Source organism: Pipistrellus hanaki, assembly GCF_964339955.1.
Source record: "Pipistrellus hanaki genome assembly, chromosome: 5".
NCBI classification, from domain to species: domain Eukaryota; kingdom Metazoa; phylum Chordata; class Mammalia; order Chiroptera; family Vespertilionidae; genus Pipistrellus; species Pipistrellus hanaki.
The window spans coordinates 48,632,848-48,644,606 of NC_140507.1; the positions used below are offsets into that span (position 1 = coordinate 48,632,848).

At 41.7% G+C, this 11,759-nt stretch overlaps 1 protein-coding gene across 1 annotated transcript in view; it reads right to left on the bottom strand.

Annotated features, from left to right (window-relative positions):
- TTC29 (tetratricopeptide repeat domain 29) overlaps positions 1 to 11,670 on the bottom strand; it is a 540,856-nt gene extending 529,186 nt beyond the window's left edge. Inside the window, exon 1 of the mRNA XM_084883709.1 lies at positions 11,564 to 11,670. The gene's annotated coding sequence lies outside the window, so the exon portion shown is untranslated. The remainder of the gene's footprint in view (positions 1 to 11,563) is intronic.
- Between the last annotated feature and the right edge of the window lie 89 nt (positions 11,671 to 11,759).

Consider the following 11,759-nt stretch of genomic DNA (forward strand, 5'->3'; position numbering starts at 1 on the left):
CACTGCATAACCCTCTGGCTGTCCTGCAGGGTTCCTTTTCTGAGGCACCCAGCCTTCACCTCCCTTGAGGGCCTTTAGGTCTACATACTGGCTTAGTTCTGGTTACTTGGTAAGAAATCATTAATCCTAACAATAGTATCTAGTTTCTGCCCAGCCCTCTACTGTGTAAAAGAGAATTTCTCTAGGCTGCCCAAAACACCCCTATTACTATTCCTTCACTGTGACTCATCGTACCAACTGCATCTAAAGTTGTCTTTGTCCATTAGGCTTGCCTGCCTAGTATCTATCCTTCTGGAAATCCATTTTTCCACTATAATCTGAAAATGTGATTTTTGTAGCATTTCCCATTGTCTTCCCTGGCTATCTGAAGAAAGCCACAGCAGAGATGCCTTCTTGCTCCATTTCCCAGTGCCTGATGAACAGAGTGGCCGCCAGGCTAGCCTAGAGGGTATGATTAGGTGGTAGCAGAGCTGACTGTTAATACCAGGATTTAGAGTAGGGGTGTCGAACTCAATCAGAGAAGGGGCCAAAATCTAAAATCCAGCCTAAATCGCGGGCCGAATGGTTTACTGAACAGTCATAAACTGACAATGTTAACCAGAAATGTGAATTTAAAATGAGTGGAACAATCTTTTCCTTAACAGTGCTGTTAACCAACTCACATGCTATCAAGCAAAACTGTAATATTGGTATCAAGCAAAACAGTAATATTGGAATGTACCTAAAATGCTCATTGTTTTGTTTTCTGGCTAGATGTCTGACACCGTTTTCCCTGGATCAATGAGTCCATGTTCGGTTTTATTTCTTGGGCTGTAGCAACCCGAAAACAGCATGGAGGTTGTCATCGGTAATGCGTGATCTGTGCTTGTTTTTGTTCAGATTCATTATTGAAAACATCTGTTCACAAAGATAGGTGCTCCCGAACATGGATAGAATACGGGCAGCATGAAGTCGGAGCTCTGGCATTGAGTCAGGGGGCAGTAGAGGGTAGAAGTCCTCAATTTCAACATCCTGAAACCTTGATTTCAGGCCACTGTCAGACTGAAGCTCGATTATCTCCATCTGAAGGTGATGGGGCACATTGTTGACATCAACTGTAAAAGGATTGGCAAAGATGTCAAAGCCTGAGTGCTGTGTTCTAAAGTCAGAGAAGCGCCGCTCAAATTCACTTAGTAAACGGCTAACTTTGGTAGCCAGCCGACTGCAAGGAAAAGTACCAGAAATAGTGGTTGAGATACTCAAACAAAAGGGAAAGTGGGCAAGATTGTCCTGTTCCAGTTGGGACTTCCATAGTTGAAGTTTACGCTGGAATGCTGTGATCATGTCAGACATCTTCATGATGACTTGTTTGCGTCCCTGCAGCTTCAGATTCAGTTGGGCGAGATGCTCGCATATGTCACACATCATAGCAAAATCACATAGCCAGGCGGGATCCGACAGTTCAGGCAAGGGCTTTCCTTTACTTTCCATGAAAAGAGCAATTTGTTCTCTGAGCTCAAAAAATCTTTTGAGGACTGCGCTCTTGCTCAGCCATCTTACTTCTGTGTGGTATGGCACGTCTCCATGCTCTGCACCCACCTCCTGTAAAAACTGCTGGAACTGGCGATGATTCAGGCCACGTGCCCATATAAAGTTAATAGTTTTAATGACTGTGGTCATTATGTTATTCGTGTCTAGAACTTTTCCACACATAGCCTCTTGGTGGATAATGCAATGATAAGTAATCAAGGGTGTGTGGCAGTGACTTTTTTGCATTCTTTCCTTCATTAGTCCAACCAAGCCTTTCTTTTCTCCGCACATTGAAGGTGCGCCATCGGTAGTTAGCCCCACCAACTTTTCCCAGGGTAATTTAAAATTATTTATAGATTTCTCCACAGCCTCAAATATATCTCTACCAGTCGTCGTCCCATGCATGGCAGCTACATCCAAAAGTTCCTCAGTGATAGAGAGGTCAGTCTTCGTAGCACGTATAAAGATGGACAGCTGCGCTGTATCAGTGTTGTCTGTGCTTTCATCGATAGCAAGTGAAAAAGCGAGATAACTGCATGCCTGTTCGGCCAGCTGTGATGATAGATTTCCTGAGAGTTCTTAAACTCTATCTGCAATGGTGTTTCTTGACAAACTGACATTTTGAAAACTCTGTATCTGGTCTGGGCATACTTGCTCACACACATTTAGCATGCATTGCTTCAAAAAGGCACCCTCTGAAAAACACCTTGAAGTACGGGCAATTTCTTCAGCCACTATAAAGCTTGCTTTCACTGCAGCATCATTTTTCGCTGTAGCCTTTGTAAACATTTGCTGCTGTGATTGTAGTTTACCTTTTAGTTCTTTAACAATTTTATGCTTTTCTTCCAAAGTATATTTGCCATACTTAACATTATGTTTGGTGTCAAAATGACGACGTATATTGTACTCTTTCATCACTGACACTGTCTCATAACACAATATACACACTGGTTTGCCCTCTCTAAGCACAAACATGTATTCATTTTCCCATTTGTCATTAAATTGTCTGCCTTCACCGTCAACTTTTCTTTTCCTGGACATTTTGGGATCAATATTGGCAGTAAAAGATGTAGTTTATTGGAAATCTGCGTTAGAAGGAAAAAGTTGGAAACTGCACAGGGATAGCTTGATTTGGCAGATGGAGTGGAGAAAAAAAAAGTCAGTCAATAAATGCCTGGCTGGGTACAGATAGCAGATTCTGTTGTGATTTTTATGCCTGCACTTTATGCCAGGAACTGGCAGCTTCTGCTGTGTATTTTTTATGCCCGCACACTCACTCTCTCCTCTGCTCTGCCACCTGCACAACCACATCGGATGCCGGACTATAGGTCACGCCTCCTGAATCTCGGTGACTTGTTATCTATGCACATGCGTAATAGATAGCAAGTACAGCGGCCGGCGAGGCGGCCGAAGATCACAAGCCTCCTATGTCACCGCGCGTCATTGTGATGGAACGCAGCGGAGTGCAGTGATGACAGCGCGGTGCGGGCCACATTGCAAGGCCTGGCGGGCCAGATTTGGCCCGCGGGCCTTGTGTTTGACATGTGTGATTTAGAGAGTCAATTCAAGAGACTGCCACTGACATCAGTTTCTTAACATTTAATGCTGAATGCTGCTAGAAGACCATGGTTATGCTGGGCAACTCACTCTACCTTCCATGTATGAGAGAATGCATTACTAAAGGAACCTAACACTATTTGAAAACTTAGAGACAAGGGGCTTTGAAAAATGTAATTTCTAGTTGGATGGCCATGCGCCTACCTAAAACTCTATCACTATGTCAGAGAGAACAGCTTTGGGAAGATTACTTTCAGACTGCCACACCCTCCTCTCCTTCTCTGTTGATTCCTTCCAGCATCATTTAAACATGCTCACAGGTAGTTGTTGTTTTCTTATACTTTGGAGAGAAAATTAAAACTTTCCCTTGTCTCAATATCCCCCTCTTCTTATTCTATGTAGTTATATATTATGAGACTTGTTCTCAAAAACTCATTTATCAGTGCATGTAGGAAAGTCTGAATTAGCATAGGAAAGAGAGCTCTAGATATTAATATTCAATGTGCAAAATTGTCAGCAATGGAATGGTTAAAAGTTGAGGACTGTTTGTTCCTGTGTCAGATCATTTTTTACTTCACCAGGTGTGGTAGCAAAATAATGACCCCTTGTCCTAATTCCAGAACTTTCTGCCAACTTGCATGGCAAAAGGGATTTTGCAGAGGTGATTATTGTTAAGAACCTTGCAATGAGATAATTTGGGATTATCTGAGTGGGATTAACTATTCTTCCACACTAAAATAAAATCCTCCCATGAATTCTAATCTAATGTAAATCAGGCCTTCTTACCATGGGAATCTTTATAGGTCCCAATCTAATCATTTGGGTCCTTAAAAGTGTATCCTACATAATAGAAGGCTAATATGCAAATCAACCAAACAGCAGAAAGACTGGTTACTATGATGCATGCTGACCACCAGGGGGCAGATGTTCAATGCAGGAGTGCCACTCAACCAGAAGCCCTGAGCTGGGCTCACAGCTGGCAAGTGCAGCAGCAGTGGCAGGAGCCTCTCCTGCCTTCACCGTAGCAATAAGGATGCCTGACTGCCAGCTCCCGAACTGTGAAGGGGCACAGGCTAGGCTGAGGGAACCCCCACCAACTGCATGAATTTTGTGCACCGGGCCTTTAGTGATGAAATTAAAAGGGTACTCTTTTTTTTTTTTTTTTTTTTTTCTTTCTTTTATAAATTTCAGAGATGAAGTGCAAGGGAGAGAGAGATAGGAACACCAATAATGAGAGAGACTCAATGAGTGAGCCTTACACACACTCCACACTGGAGATCAAGCCTGCAACCCAGGCCCAGCATATGCCTTGACCAGGAATTGAACCGTGACTTCCTGGTTCATAGGTCAATGCTCAATTACTGAGCCACACTGGCCAGGCAAACAGGTACACCTGAACATAACTTAAATCACTGTTGCTGGCTTTGAAGGTGAAGAAGACAAGGCCATGAAGCAAGGTATGTGGAGTCCTCTAGAAGCTGTAGACAGCCCTCAACCAACAAATAGCAGGAATAGGGACTACAGTCCTACAACTTCAAGGAAGTGAATATTGCCAATGACTGGAATGAGCAGGAAAGAGATTCTCCCTGGAGCCTTCAGAAAGGAATGTTGTCCTGCCAACTCATGGGTTTTAGCTCTTTGAAGTCCATGTCAGACTCCTGACCTCCAGAGCTATTAAGATCATAAACATATATTATTTAAGTCACTAAGTTTGTGGTCATTTGTTATGGCAGCAACAAAAAATGCATCAAGTAAGTACTTTGTCCACTTAAGTCTTCCTTCCTAGGGACTGATTACAAAAGCTGGGTTTCTTGAGATCAGGGGAAGATGAAAAAACTTAGATATAAGACAACTACTTGACTCATATTCTGACTTAGAAAAGGTTCTAGGGTGAGTGCAAGCAGGAAAGGAAAAAACAAAGACACTGCTCTCCTTTTCTTCTCCTTTCCCAAATGAGAAAACTGGAAGACACAAATCATAGGACTTCCATTACAGGAGGAAAAAATGACTAGTTCTATGCCTATATAATAAAGAAGATCCTATATAATAAAAGACTAATATGCTAAGTGTTCGGTCATCCAGTCATCCGTTCAACCAATCAAAGCATAATATGCTAATGATATGCTAAGGCAGCTCAACCACTCGCTATGACATGCATTGACCAGCAGGGGGCAGACGCTCAACACAAGAGCTGCCTCCTGGTGGTCAGAGCACTCCCACAGGGGGAGCACTGCTCAACCAGAAGCCAAGCTCATGGCTGGTGAGCACAGTAGCAGTGGTGGGAGCCTCTCCCACCTCCACAGTAGTGCTAAGCCGGCAGTCAAGACATCCCTCAAGGGCTCCTGGACTGTGAGAGGGTGCAGACCAGGCTGAGGGATCCTTCCCGCCCCTTTCCCCCAGTGCATGAATTTCATGTACCAGGCCTCTAGCACATAAATAGAAACACTGGTTACATTTGCCCAAGCCTGGTGGGTTCCATTCAGAACTATGTATGCACAGTGTACTCATGCCACAGTGCCAGAGAGCAATGGCTTGTCACCCCACCTCATACCCTACCTATATACAGCCATGTAAAACATGTGCTCCTTGGTTTACACAGAATGACTGACAGCCTGAGAAAAGAAAGAGGTAAAACTCAAGTACCACAGAGAGCTCTCCTCACATTTGAAGAAAACTATTCTTCCACACTAAAATAACATCCTCCCATGAATTCTAATCTAATGTAAATCAGGCCTTCTTACCAGGGGAATCATTATAGTCTAGCATCTAATGTTCCAATGACATATGGACTCTACTAAATCCTAAGAGAATTTGTCTCAACAAAAACTATATATACTTTTCCTTTCTCAAATTTTTTCTAATGCAGATTGTTCTTCCTAACCAGAAACACTTTCTCTCCTAAATCTTCTGGTTTATCTAGATTTGAATCTGTTATTTAAAGTTATTAAGGTTTTTTACATTCCATTTAGCCTGTAACTTGATATTCCAGCAGTGTCACTTAAATCAGACTGAAAATAAAACATCAATGGAGATAAGAGGAAAAAAAAAAGTTCCCCACTGGATAGAGCTACTGGAAAGTTCATCTAGTGAGAAATAATTTATAGAAAAGGTAATTTATTATTTACTATGCAAGTTGTTTATGCTATTCACAGTGTCTTCTTCACTTGAGTGAGGAAGGATAACATATACTACTAAGGATTATCAGGTGGCTTAAGATACTTTATCACCTTTCTTGTGAGGAAACTAGAGAGCCTGTAGTCATTAACCTAGTAATTCTAGTAACACACTTTTAAAGATAAGGGCAAATGTCCTATTCATTTAAATATTTATTTTAGAAGTTTAAGCAAGAGGCTTCCTCTCTGAAATCAATAAAAATGTATTTTTTATGAAGACAAGGTTGAATGTATATAAAGACATAAAGATATGATAGTATCTATAAATATCTACCCCTTTATCTGCTATAAATGTAGGGAGGTGTAAGGATGGTAGAGATAAATAAACCGTGGTGTCTTCAATGAAGCTTAAATGTAGTTTGAAAGTTGTAGGTAAAGCTGAAACTTAATGGGCAAAAATACTCAGTTTCAAAGTTCAGATTTTAAAGTTTAATATTACAGTGTGTACCAGTTTTATTTTCTCCTCCACCCATTTAGTGTATAGTAGACCACTTTCCTTCCCATTTGGGGGAGGAGAGAAAATAACACATTATAAAATCAAGCATAAAGACCTCATATCTCATCCCTGCACTTGTCACCATTAAATCTAAAATTCACTTAACATTTCTTTTGATTGGTTAGCACAAACTCAGATTCCAAAGGCAGCGTATTCCTTTAAAAGAAAAACCTGAAGCATTTGAGATCTTGCTCTGCAGCATGTTATCAATGTAGTTCCAAAAATTCTTATTAAAATTCTAAGAAAAAGAAAAAGAAAAAAGAAAAAAAAACCTGAGGCACCGTATCTAACCTTAAATTCAGCTTTAGGAAAATAAAATCACTCTAAACAAGAGCCTCTTTTGGATTAGGTAGATAGTTCATAAATAGACAGACATTGTTTCAGTTATCTATTCACTGGAAAAGATGCATAACAAATAACCCTAAACTCAGTGAAGTAAAAAAAAAAAAAAAAAAAAATCATTTCTTATGCTCATGGATTCTTTTTTTTAAGACTTTATTTTTTAGAGCGGTTATAGGTTTATGACAAAAAATGAAAGGCATAGAGAATTCCCATATACCTAGTACCCCCATACATAATTAGCCTTTTCCAGAATATAGTTGAAATTATACAGTATACAGCCTTTTCAGATTGGCTTCTTTCACTTCATAATATGCATTTAAAGTCCTTTCTGGTCTCTTCATAGCTTGCTAGCTCATTTCCTTTTTAGCACTGAATCATAGTCTATTGTCTGAAATGTACCACTGTTTATTAATCCATTTATTTATCTACGGAAGGATATCTTCGTTGCTTTCAAGTTTTGTCAATTACCAATGAAGTTGCTATAAATATCTGTTTATAGCTTTTCGTGTAAACAAAAGATTTCAGTTCTTTTGGGTAAATAGTAAGGACTGCAACTGCTGGACAGCATAAGAATGTGCTTTATTTTGTAAGAAGCCACCAAACTGTCTTCCAAAGGGTGTACCATTCATTTTGTATTCCCACCAGCCTTGTAGGAGATTTCCTTTTGCTCCACATCCCCACCAGCATTTGGTGTCAGTGTTTTGGATTTCGGCCATCCTAATAGACGTTTAGTTGTTTCGATTTGCCTATTCCTGATGTGGAGCATCTTCTCAGATGCTTATTGACATTTGTAGATCTTCTTGGTGAGCACTGTTAAGGCATTTGGCCTATTTTTTTTTTTTTTTTTTTTTGAGTTTCTGTCTTCTTACTATTGTTGAGTTTTAAGAATCCTTTGTATATACATTTTCTTTCTTTTTTTAATCCTCACCCCAAGACAATGTTTTTTCAATTGATTTTAGGGAGAGAGAGAGAAAAAAAAATTCCATGTAAAAGTGAAACAAACAGGTTGCCTCCTGCACACGCCTCGATCAGGGATTAGATCCAAAAGCTTTCTGGTGTACAGGGTGATGTTCCATCCCACTGAGCAACCGGCCAGGGCAAGAGTTATTTGCCTATTTTGAATAACAGTCTTGATGAGATTTGTCTTTTGCAAATATTTCCTCCCAGTTTGTGTCTTTGTCTTCTAACTTTGTTGAGTTCATGGATTCTTCAGTTCATGAATCAGGACAAGCCAGAGCAGGAATGACTCACCTCACAAGTCTACGGCTTCAGCTGGGAAGACTCAAAAAGCTAAAGGGTAATTCAAATAGCTGAGAGCTGGAATCTGCTTCTCCACTCACATAACTGGCACCTGGGCTGAGCAAACTGGAGGTCAGCTGTGATTGTCAGAGTACCTTCAAGGGGCCCCTCTGTATGTTGTGGGCTTTCCACAGCACACCAGCCTCAGGTAGTCAGATTTCTTACGATGGCTGAGAGTTCAAAAAGCAAGTTCCAACAGACAAGAGGTGAAATTTCATGGCCTTTTATGACCTAGCCTCTTAAGTCACATGTAATGTATCAGATAACTTTCATTGTATTCTCCTGGTCAAAAGAGTCAGAAGCCCACACAGATTTAAGGGAAGAGTCTATCTTTTTATGGGTATTTTAAAGCCACCACAAACATAATTATATAAAGACTAGACCAAGTGTATAAAATTAGTGCATGGGCGGGGGGGGGGAGGGGGGGAGAATCCCTTCAGCCCAGCCTGAACCCTCTCCAATCCAGGACCCCTTGGGGGATGTCCAACTGCCTGTTTAGACCTGATCCCCAGGAATGGGCAGTCGGACATCACTCTCACAATCCTAGACTGCGGCTCCTAATCGCTCATCTGCCTGTCTGCCTGGTCGCCCCTAACTGCCCCCCCCCCCCGCCTGATCACCCCCAACTGCCCCCTCCATGCTGACCTAGTAGCTCCTAACTACACCCCTCCCACCAGCCTGGTTGCCCCCAACTGCACCTCCCCACCCCCCACCCTTCCGGCCTGGTCACCCCCCAACTGTCCCCCTCTGCTGGCCTGATCACCCCTCACTAAGCCCTCACACTGCCAGCCTGGTTGCCCCATATAACTTGCTGTTCAATCTTTTCTGATCATCCCTCACTAACGCTCCTGTCAGCCTGGATGTAGGCAGCCATCTAGTGAGGGTGTAAGGGTCAATTTGCATATTACCTCTTTATTATATAAGAGGATATGGAGATACATGCCAAAGGGTTAACAATGCCCACCTCCCAGGCACACTCAAAGTGAATTTCATTACTTCTCATTTTAAGTCAGATTAATTGAAACGTATCTTCTATGGATGGCAAAATTCCATCTACCTATTTTTATATGATACAATGACAAATCAATATAAACATAATTTTATCTACATAAATTGCATCAGGAATGTCTAATAGCTTGCTTTTGACCCTAGTACCATTTGTCAATTACAACTGTTTCTTATTTTTAAAACACTATCAAGCTCAGATCCACCCTCAGGCTTAGGCTGTCATATCCATATAGAAACCACCTATAAAAGTAAAGCAGATAGATCAGGATCACACAAGCATTGTGGTTGCTGAATTCAGTGGCTATTTCCTACCTCAGTGATTACTAGACTTCAGGGTTTCATAGGCCAAGAAAAGTTTCAGGAATAATAAAACAAATATGAACAAATAAAGTTACCAACTTTTATTCTCCAAAGAAAGGACTATTAGAAAATGACTACTCTATAATTTTCATCATAGAAAAGAAATGGACAATTTCAAATTAAGCACACTCCTTAAAAGTGAATAAGTTTGACTGACTAAAAAACTCACTGTATAAATTTTTTTCATTTATCTGTTGATCTGCAGAAACTTAACCATAGATGAACCCCAGTTCACAAATTGGTATGGGAACAACTGTGCATCGGACATTCTGCCTCTTTCCTCTCTTACTTTATTCTAACAGTTCTAGAACTGTAGCTTGCTCATAGGAACTCAGTCTAAAAGGACAGATAAATAAGTAAAAAAATTATAACAGTTGACTGGTCAGATAGGAGTGCTATAGCCCAGCCATGATGGCTCAGTGCCTGAGCATCCACCTAACAACCAGGAGGTCACGGTTGATTCCTGGGCAGGGTATATGCCCAGGTTTCAGGCTTGACCCCCAGTGGAGGGCATGTGGGGCATGGAGAAGGCAGCCAATCAATGATTCTCTCTCATCATTAATGTTTTTATCTTTCTCTCTCCTCCCTCTCCTCTCTAAAATCAATTATATATATAATTTTATTTTATTTTTTAAAGAGTGCTATTGGATACAGGGAGGGGGAATCAAAGAAGGTTTCTCAAATCTGGCAAAAAAGAAAAAAAAGTTTACTTAGGAGAAAGAATATAGGTGGCAATGACTGTGGCTGAAAGCACAGAGACAGTCCATATGTGCAGTATATCCCAGGAAGACTATATTGTGTATCAAAAGAAGTAAATAGTAGTTATACTTATAGAGTAAGGGTTCCTCTTCTATTCTTTATTCTTATATTTTCTGCCATTTAACAGCAGAGTATACATTCACGTGATGATCAGGAAATTTTTTAAAATCAATTCCAATTTCGTAGAGGTTAGCTTAGGAAGAACAAACAAAAGGCCTATGTCTTAACCAGTTTGTATTGCAATACACCAGACTGTAATATGCAGATGTTAGATCTGGAAGAGGGATACAGAAACCAAGCAACAAATGTTGGCTAGGACAGAGGACACCAGGGGAGTTGGCGTTCCCTCGCTGCCTGTGAGAAGCCTAGGCTGGGTGTACTCCGTACAGGAGAGCTTCTTGTTCATAAGGTCATTATAGTCAGCGATCCCCAGGTGGCAGGTGCTCTCTGACCAGCCAAATGTCAAACTCCCAGCTCTACCACCACTCACTGGCTCAGAGAGCTCAAGCAAAGTCCTCAAACACTCGAATCTGCATCCCCATCTGTAACGCGGACAACTGCCTACCTTCTGGGATTTGTGTGCAGATGAACTGATAGAAAATAGATAAAGAACTCAGTACAGTGCTTGCCCCTCGGGAAATGACTATTATAACATGGCACACGTTTGTGAGCAAGCAAATGGTAAATGGGCTCCTAAAGGCCTTTCTAAACGAATCGAGAAAGCTTGAAAAACATAAAACTTGTCCGTTCGGAACGTCAACCTTTTGAAACTTAAATGGGTCGTGAGCTTTTACCCCATGTTCCAAACGCAGGAAGGATATTCGGCATTTGCTGTGCTTCTAAAAGCAAGCTATCTTTGGAATGACCTTTCTGCGGGGTCCCGGAACACCAGAGTGGCCCAACCCTCTATGTTCGGGCCGCTGACAGAAAACAAGGCAGAAGTCTCCCATTCTTTTCCTCTGACTTCTGCAGAGGGCTCCCCCGTTCTTTCCCACCGAGAGAATCCGATCTCTTTGGTGCAGAAAGAGAGGTTCAGGTCTAAGGTTGAACTGCCTCTTACCCAGGCTTTCTGAAAGCCGGAAGACAAGCCAGAGGGAGAAAGGAATACGCTGTTCCTCACGTGATCTCAGACAATTCCAGCAACTTCCATCCCCCTGCCCTTCTCCCGAGCGTCTGACCTTGACACGCCTCCCTACAACCCCGCCCCCTCCGGCCCATGGCCAATCGGAGAGTGCAAAGCGAACCGGATAGGGCGG